The sequence below is a fragment of the Coregonus lavaretus genome (genome assembly GCF_964263955.1).
Source record: "Coregonus lavaretus genome assembly, contig: HAP1_SCAFFOLD_513, whole genome shotgun sequence".
Taxonomy (NCBI): domain Eukaryota; kingdom Metazoa; phylum Chordata; class Actinopteri; order Salmoniformes; family Salmonidae; genus Coregonus; species Coregonus lavaretus.
This window is the reverse complement of record NW_028162662.1, coordinates 276,595-285,278: the sequence shown is the minus strand read 5'-3', so window position 1 is coordinate 285,278 and position 8,684 is coordinate 276,595.

Below are 8,684 nucleotides of genomic sequence, written 5' to 3'. Positions count from 1 at the left end.
ATAACATGAACCCCATTACCTCACTATAGAACATGTACCCCATTACCTCACTATAGAACATGAACCCCATTACCTCACTATAGAACATGAACCCCATTACCTCACTATAGAACATGTACCCCATTACCTCACCATAGAACATGAACCCCATTACCTCACTATAGAACATGAACCCCATTACCTCACTATAGAACATGAACCCCATTACCTCACTATAGAACATGAACCCCATTACCTCACTATAGAACATGTACCCCATTACCTCACTATAGAACATGAACCCCATTACCTCACTATATAACATGTACCCCATTACCTCACTATAGAACATGAACCCCATTACCTCACTATAGAACATGTACCCCATTACCTCACTATAGAACATGTACCCCATTACCTCACTATAGAACATGAACCCCATTACCTCACTATATAACATCTACCCCATTACCTCACTATAGAACATGAACCCCATTTCCTCACTGTAGAACATGAACCCCATTACCTCACTGTAGAACATGTACCCCATTACCTCACTATAGAACATGTACCCCATTACCTCACTATATAACATGAACCCCATTACCTCACTATATAAAATGAACCCCATTACCTCACTGTAGAACATGTACCCCATTACCTCACTATAGAAGTGAGGTAATGGGGTACATGTTCTATAGTGAGGTAATGGGGTTCATGTTCTATAGTGAGGTAATGGGGTACAGAAAGTATTTTATATTGATATAAAATGGCTGCATTGGGCATATCACAGGGTTCATATCAGACATTCCTCAGCAGGACCTCAGACTAGGGCAGGTAATTAAAGTGGTAAAACCTTCATTTGAAGGTCTGCATAGACTGAAGTCGTTATAAACTACTGGGTTAAACATTAGAGTAGGTCCTCATACCTTATATACTGTAGAAGCATTGTGACATAAACAGCGTGTATTATCATATCTATAAATAACATATTTTATTGAAATCAACACAAAATAATATTATTATCCCAAAAGTAATTGTGCCATGAACATTTATTTCCCCCATTTCTGAAATTCTCTAATTTGGCATATTTTTTTACACTGAATGTTATCAGATCTTCAACCAAAACCTAACATTAGAAAAAGGGAACCTGAGTGAAAAAATAGCCCAACATGTTGATACTTATTTCATTTATTTAATAAAAAAAGTTATCCCACACCCAATGTCCCTGTGTGAAAAAGTAATTGCCCCTTTACCCTCGATAACTGGTTGTGTGTCACGGATTCAGCCGAGGCTGCCCCTCCTCCTTGCTCGGGCTTCGGCGTTCGTCGTCACCGGAGTACTAGCTGCTGCCGCTCTATGCTCTATGTTTCTATGTTCACTTGATTGTTGTCTGATGTTGCGCACCTGTTCCCCTTTATGTTAGTTTGTCCTCCCTATTTAACCTGTTCCCCATTATGTTAGTTTGTCCTCCCTATTTAACCTGTTCCCCATTATGTTAGTTTGTCCTCCCTATTTAACCTGTTCCCCATTATGTTAGTTTGTCCTCCCTATTTAACCTGTTCCCCATTATGTTAGTTTGTCCTCCCTATTTAACCTGTTCCCCATTATGTTAGTTTGTCCTCCCTATTTAACCTGTTCCCCATTATGTTAGTTTGTCCTCCCTATTTAACCTGTTCCCCATTATGTTAGTTTGTCCTCCCTATTTAACCTGTTCCTGTGACGTTCTGGCTCCGGGACTCTTAGTTGTGAGCCAGGGTTGTCATTTTCTTTTGGGTGTATTTCTATGTGGGATCTAGTTGGTTCATTTCTATGTTTGGGTTTTATGTTGATTAGTCATATGACTCCCAATCGGAGGTAACGAGTGTCAGCTGTCGGCTCGTTATCTCTGATTGGGAGCCATATTTATTCTGTATGTGTTCTTGTGGGCATTGTGGGTTATTGTTCCGTGTTTCAGTCGTTGTACTGTGGACTTCACGAGTCGTCTTTTGTTTTGTATTTCGGTGCTTTTTCAATTAAAGTCATGTTCGTTCAACGCGCTGCGCTTTGGTCTCCTTCACTCCTAGACGATCGTGACAGAATAACCCACCACAAAAGGACCAAGCAGCGCGTCCAGGAGCAAAGGGTCTGGACATGGGAGGAGGCGCCGGGTCAGGAGAGAACGTTGGTGGATGTCCTCCTCGGCTGGGGACATATTACCCAGGAGGAGGCCGTCCGGTACCGGAGGGCGATGAAGGGGGAGAACCTGGCAGGAGAGGAGCAACGGCATCGGCAGGGCCATCGTCGGAAGGACGGGAGGCAACCCCAAAAAGTTTTTTTGGGGGGGCACATGGCTTGGGCGGCTGGGCAGCAGGAGGCTGCCACAGGGAGAAAAGGAGAGAAGGCTAACGGAGTACGGGAGCCATTGGCGAGTAGAGGGAGGGAAGTGTTTGTGGCACGGCGTGAAGGACTGATGTGTGTTGCCAGTCCGGTCCGGCCCGTTCCTGATCCTCGGTTGAGGCCAGTGGTGTGTGTTCCCGGTACGGACCGGCCTGTTCCTACTCCAAGCACCAGGTCCACGGTGTGCTACGCCAGCCCGACCCGGCCTGTTCCGGCCACTCGCACCAGGGATGCGGTGCGCGTCGCCAGCCCAGCCCGGCCTGTTCCTGCTCCACGCACCAGGGATAGGGTGCGCTTCGCCAGCCAGGCCCGGCCTGTTCCGGCCACTCGCACCAGGGATACGGTGCGCGTCGCCAGCTCAGCCCGGCCTGTTCCTACTCCACGCACCAGGGATACGGTGCGCTTCGCCAGCCCGGCCCGGCCTGTTCCGGCCACTCGCACCAGGGATACGGTGCGCGTCGCCAGCCCAGCCCGGCCTGTTCCTACTCCACGCACCAGGGATACGGTTATCTTCGCCAGCCCGGCCCGGCCTGTTCCGGCCTCTCGCACCAGGGATACGGTGCGCGTCGCCAGCCCAGCCCGGCCTGTTCCTGCTCTCCGCACTAGGCCTTATGTGCGTCCCCAGGGTCCAGCATGCCCTGTTGCTGCTCTCCGCACTAGGCCTTATGTGCGTCCCCAGGGCCAAGCATGCCCTGTTGCTGCTTCCCGCACTAGCCCTGAGATGCGTGTCCTCAGCCCGGTACCTCCAGTTCCGGCACCACGCATCAGGCCTACGGTGCGTCCCCAGGGCCAAGCATGCCCTGTTGCTTCTCCCCGCACTAGCCCTGAGATGCGTGTCCTCAGCCCGGTACCTCCAGTTCCGGCACCACGCACCAGGCCTACGGTGCGCCTCAGACGGCCAGAGTCTGCCGTCTGCCCAACGGGGCCTGAACTGTCCGTCTGCCCAACGCCGTCTGAACTGCCCGTCTGCCCAACGGCGCCTGAACTGCCCGTCTGCCCAACGCCGTCTGAACTGCCCGTCTGCCCAACGCCGTCTGAACTGCCCGTCTGCCCAACGGCGCCTGAACTGCCCGTCTGCCCAACGCCGTCTGAACTGCCCGTCTGCCCAACGCCGTCTGAACTGTCCGTCTGCCCAACGCCGTCTGAACTGCCCGTCTGTACTGAGCCTACCAAGCCGCCCGTCTGCCATGAGCCTTCAGAGCCGTCCGCCAGACCGGAGCCGCTAGAGCTCTCCGCCAGACAGGATCAGCCAGAGCCTTCCGCCAGACAGGATCAGCCAGAGCCTTCCGCCAGACAGGATCAGCCAGAGCCTTCCGCCAGACAGGATCAGCCAGAGCCTTCCGCCAGACAGGATCAGCCAGAGCCTTCCGCCAGACAGGAGCAGCCAGAGCCTTCCGTCAGATCGGATCAGCCAGAGCCTTCCGCCAGACAGGAGCAGCCAGAGCCTTCCGCCAGACGGGATCAGCCAGAGCCTTCCGCCAGCCATGAGTGGCCAGATCCGTCAGCCAGCCATGAGCAGCCAGATCCGTCAGCCAGCCATGAGCAGCCAGATCCGTCAGCCAGCCATGAGCCGTCCAGCCAGGATCCGCTTGAGCCAGCCAGCCATGAGCCGTCCAGCCAGGATCCGCTTGAGCCAGCCAGCCAGGATCCGCCATTTAGTCAGGTGCTGCCCCTTAGTCCAGTGCTGCCCCTTAGTCCAGTGCTGCCCCTTAGTCCGGTGCTGTCCCTTAGCCTGGTGCTGCCTCTTAGTCCGGTGCTGCCCATTAATCCAGGTGGGTTTAAGTGGAGGGTGGTCATTGGGAGGAGGTTAAGAAAGCGGGTAGTAACTATAGTGGGGTGGTGGTCAAGCCCGGAGCCGGAACCGCCTCCGGGGAGCAACACCCACCCAGCCCTCCCCTATTGTGGGGTTGTGAGGCGCGGTCGCAGTCCGCGCCTTTAGGGGGGGGTACTGTGACGTTCTGGCTCCGGGACTCTTAGTTGTGAGCCAGGCTTGTCATTTTCTTTTGGGTGTATTTCTATGTGGGATCTAGTTGGTTCATTTCTATGTTTGGGTTTTATGTTGATTAGTCATATGACTCCCAATCGGAGGTAACGAGTGTCAGCTGTCGGCTCGTTATCTCTGATTGGGAGCCATATTTATTCTGTATGTGTTCTTGTGGGCATTGTGGGTTATTGTTCCGTGTTTCAGTCGTTGTACTGTGGACTTCACGAGTCGTCTTTTGTTTTGTATTTCGGTGCTTTTTCAATTAAAGTCATGTTCGTTCAACGCGCTGCGCTTTGGTCTCCTTCACTCCTAGACGATCGTGACAGTTCCCCATTATGTTAGTTTGTCCTCCCTATTTAACCTGTTCCCCATTATGTTAGTTTGTCCTCCCTATTTAACCTGTTCCCCATTATGTTAGTTTGTCCTCCCTATTTAACCTGTTCCCCATTATGTTAGTTTGTCCTCCCTATTTAACCTGTTCCCCATTATGTTAGTTTGTCTGCCTATTTAACCTGTTCCCCATTATGTTAGTTTGTCTGCCTATTTAACCTGTTCCCCATTATGTTAGTTTGTCTGCCTATTTAACCTGTTCCCCATTATGTTAGTTTGTCTGCCTATTTAACCTGTACACGTCCACTGTTTGGTGTGCGTGTTTATTGTATTGAGTGTCATTAGTGTGAGCGGGTTTTGCTCCTCCCTGTGTTTGGAGGGTTTTCCTTGTATTTCTGTACTACTCAGTAAAGTGGTTCTTCAACTCATTCTGTGTCCTGCGCTTGACTCTGGCCTACCGCATTCCACCGACATTCGTGACAGAAACACGCAACACTATGGAGTCAGCAGGAGCAGCCGGAGTAACCGAGACGATGGAGCAACAAGTCCAACGTCAGGGAATCATGATTCAGACACTCGGGGTCACCATGGAACGAGTATTCCAGACAATGGAACGATGGGAGAGAGGTGGTATCCCGTCACCATCTCCAACCACTCAACCACCTACAACACTGGTCACCGCTTCGCCATATGGGTCCAGTGGGATTCGGCTCTCGCTCCCGAGGGCATATGATGGAACACCTGCCGGGTGCCAGGGATTTCTCCTCCAGGTCGAGCTGTACCTGGCCACCATTCACCCGGCGCCCTCGGGATACGAGAGCGTGTCCGCCCTCATCTCCTGTCTATTGGGGAAGGCGCTGGAGTGGGCCAACGCCGAGTGGGGAGGAATAGACGCAAGTACTGTCCGCTACGAGGATTTCACCCGCCGCTTCCGGGCGGTATTCAATCATCCACCAGAGGGGAGGGCGGCGGGTGAACGTCTGTTCCACCTACGACAGGAGATGAGGAGTGCGCAGGAGTTCGCGCTGGAGTTCAGAACGTTAGCAGCCAGCGCGGGATGGAATGAGAGGGCCCTGATCGACCATTATCGCTGCAGCTTAAGGGAGGACGTCTGTCGGGAGCTGGCCTGCAGGGACACCGATCTCACCCTGGACCAACTGGTGGACATGTCCATCAGGTTGGATAACCTGTTGGCAGCCCGCAGACGTTCTGATCAAGGGTCGTCCATTCCATCCCCCAGCACCTCTGAGTCTACCCCCATGGAGCTCGGAGGTGCTGCGGTTAGGGAGACGGGGAGAGGGACCGTCCCCTGCACCAACTGTGGCCGCAGAGGACACACTGCTGGTCGGTGCTGGGGAGGGTCCTCAGGAGGTCAAGGCAGCAGGCAGGGCACTGGGCGACCATCTCAGGTGAGTAGGCACCCGACTCACCCAGAGCCTCCTGTTGCTAATTTGTGTATAGATATTGTTTTTCCGGAAGTTTCCCCCCATTCCCAGCATAAGGCGCTAGTAGATTCAGGCGCGGCTGGGAATTTTATTGATCGCCAGCATGCTCGTAGTTTAGGGATTCCTACTGTGTCTGTTGATAAACCTTTCCCTGTGCACGCCTTAGATAGTCGCCTGTTAGGGTCAAGCATAATCAGGGAGGTCACCACCCCACTTCTGATGAGGACGCAGGGGGGTCATGAGGAGAGGATTAGCCTCTATCTGATTGATTCTCCTGCGTATCCTGTGGTGTTGGGACTTCCCTTGTTAACCATTCATGACCCCACAATTTCATGGCAACAGAGGGCTCTTAAGGGATGGTCCGGTCAGTGTTCAGGGAGGTGTGTAGGAGTTTCCTTGGGGGCAACTACGGTGGAAAGTCCAAACCAGGTTTCCACTATGCACATTCCCGCCGAGTATGCCGATTTGGCTATCGCCTTCAGTAAAAAGAGGGCGACTAAATTACCACCTCATCGTCTGGGGGATTGCGCGATAAATCTCCAGGTAGGAGCTGCACTTCCCCGGAGTCACGTGTATCCTTTGTCTCAGGAGGAGAAGGCGGCTATGGAAACACATGTCACCGAGTCTCTGAGACAGGGATACATTCGGACATCCACTTCACCTGTCTCCTCGAGTTTCTTTTTGTGAAGAAGAAGGATGGTGGGTTATGCCCGTGAATTGATTACTGTGGCTTAAATCAGATTACCATCAAGTACAGCTATCCATTACCCCTGATAGCTAGTATGACGGAATCATTGCACGGGGCACGCTTCTTCACAAAACTGGATCTCAGGAGCGCGTACAACCTAGTGCGTATCCGGGAGGGAGATGAGTGGAAGACGGCATTTAGTACCACCTCTGGACATTATGAGTATCTTGTCATGCCATACGGGTTAATGAATGCTCCATCAGTCTTCCAATAATTTGTGGATGAGTTTTTCAGGGACCTGCACAGACAAGGGGTGGTGGTGTATATTGATGACATACTTATATACTCCACTACAAGGGTCGAGCATGTGTCCCTGGTGCGTAAAGTGCTTGAAAGACTGTTGGAGCATGACCTGTATGCTAAGGCAGAGAAAGCCTTTTCTTTCAGGAGTCCATCTCCTTCCTAGGGTACCACATGTCTGCGTCTGGGGTGAAGATGGAGCGTGACCGCGTTTCGGCTGTGCGTAATTGGTTGACTCCAACCACGGTAAAGGAGGTGCAGGGTTTCTTGTGGTTTGCCTACTACTACCGGAGGTTTATCCGGGGCTTTGGTCAGGTAGCGGCTCCCATTACCTCGTTGCTGAAGGGGGGTCCGGTGCGTCTGTGGTGGTCAGCTGAGGCGGACAGGGCTTTTAGTCGCCTGAAGGAGCTGTTCACCTCGGTTCCAGTGCTGGCTCATCCGGATCCCTCCTTGGCCTTCACGGTTGAGGTGGACGCATCCAAGGCTGGGATAGGAGCTGTACTTTCTCAGCGCTCGGGCACGCCACCCAAGCTCCGCCCCGTGCTTTCTTTTCGAAGAAGCTCAGCCCGGCGGAGCGCAACTATGATGTGGGGGACCAGGAGTTGTTGGCGGAGGTCAAAGCCCTGAAGGCGTGGAGACATTGGCTTGAGGGGGCTAAACACCCTTTTCTCATTTTGACTGACCACTGCAATCTGGAGTACATCCGAGCGGCGAAGAGGTTAAACCCTCGCCAGGCAAGGTGGTCCATGTTTCTAACCCATTTTGTTTTCACCCTTTCTTACAGGCCGGGCTCCCAGAACGCTAAGGCAGATGCTCTGTCCCGACTGTATGACACGGAGGAGAGTTCCGTGGAGCCCACTCCCATACTTCCGGCGTCGTGTCTGGTGGCACCGGTGGTGTGGGAGGTTGACGCGGACATCGAGCGGGCGTTACGTAACGAACCCTCTCCTCCCCAGTGTCCAGAGGGTCGTAAGTACGTACCGCTAGAGGTCTGCGATCGTTTGATCTATTGGGCTCACACGTCACCCTCCTCTGGTCATCCTGGCATCGGTCGGACAGTGACCTGTCTTAGTGGGAAGTACTGGTGGCCCACCTTAGCCAAGGACGTGAGGGTTTATGTTTCCTCCTGCTCGGTGTGCGCCCAGTGTAAGGCTCCTAGACACCTGCCTAGAGGGAAATTACAACCCCTACCCGTTCCACAGCGACCGTGGTCCCACCTATCGGTGGATTTTATGACTGATCTTCATCCCTCAAGGGGGAACACAACTATCCTGGTCGTTGTGGATCGGTTCTCTAAGTCCTGTCGCCTCCTTCCTCTGTCCGGACTCCCTACGGCCCTACAAACTGCCGAGGCCCTGTTTACACACGTCTTCCGGCACTACGGGGTGCCTGAGGATATAGTGTCTGATCGGGGTTCCCAGTTCACCTCAAGGGTGTGAAGGGCGTTCATGGAACGGTTGGGGATCTCGGTTAGCCTAATCTCAGGTTTTCACCCCGAGAGTAACGGGCAGGTGGAGAGAATTAACCAGGAGGTGGGTAGGTTTCTGAGGTCGTATTGCCAGGACCGGTGAGGGGAGTG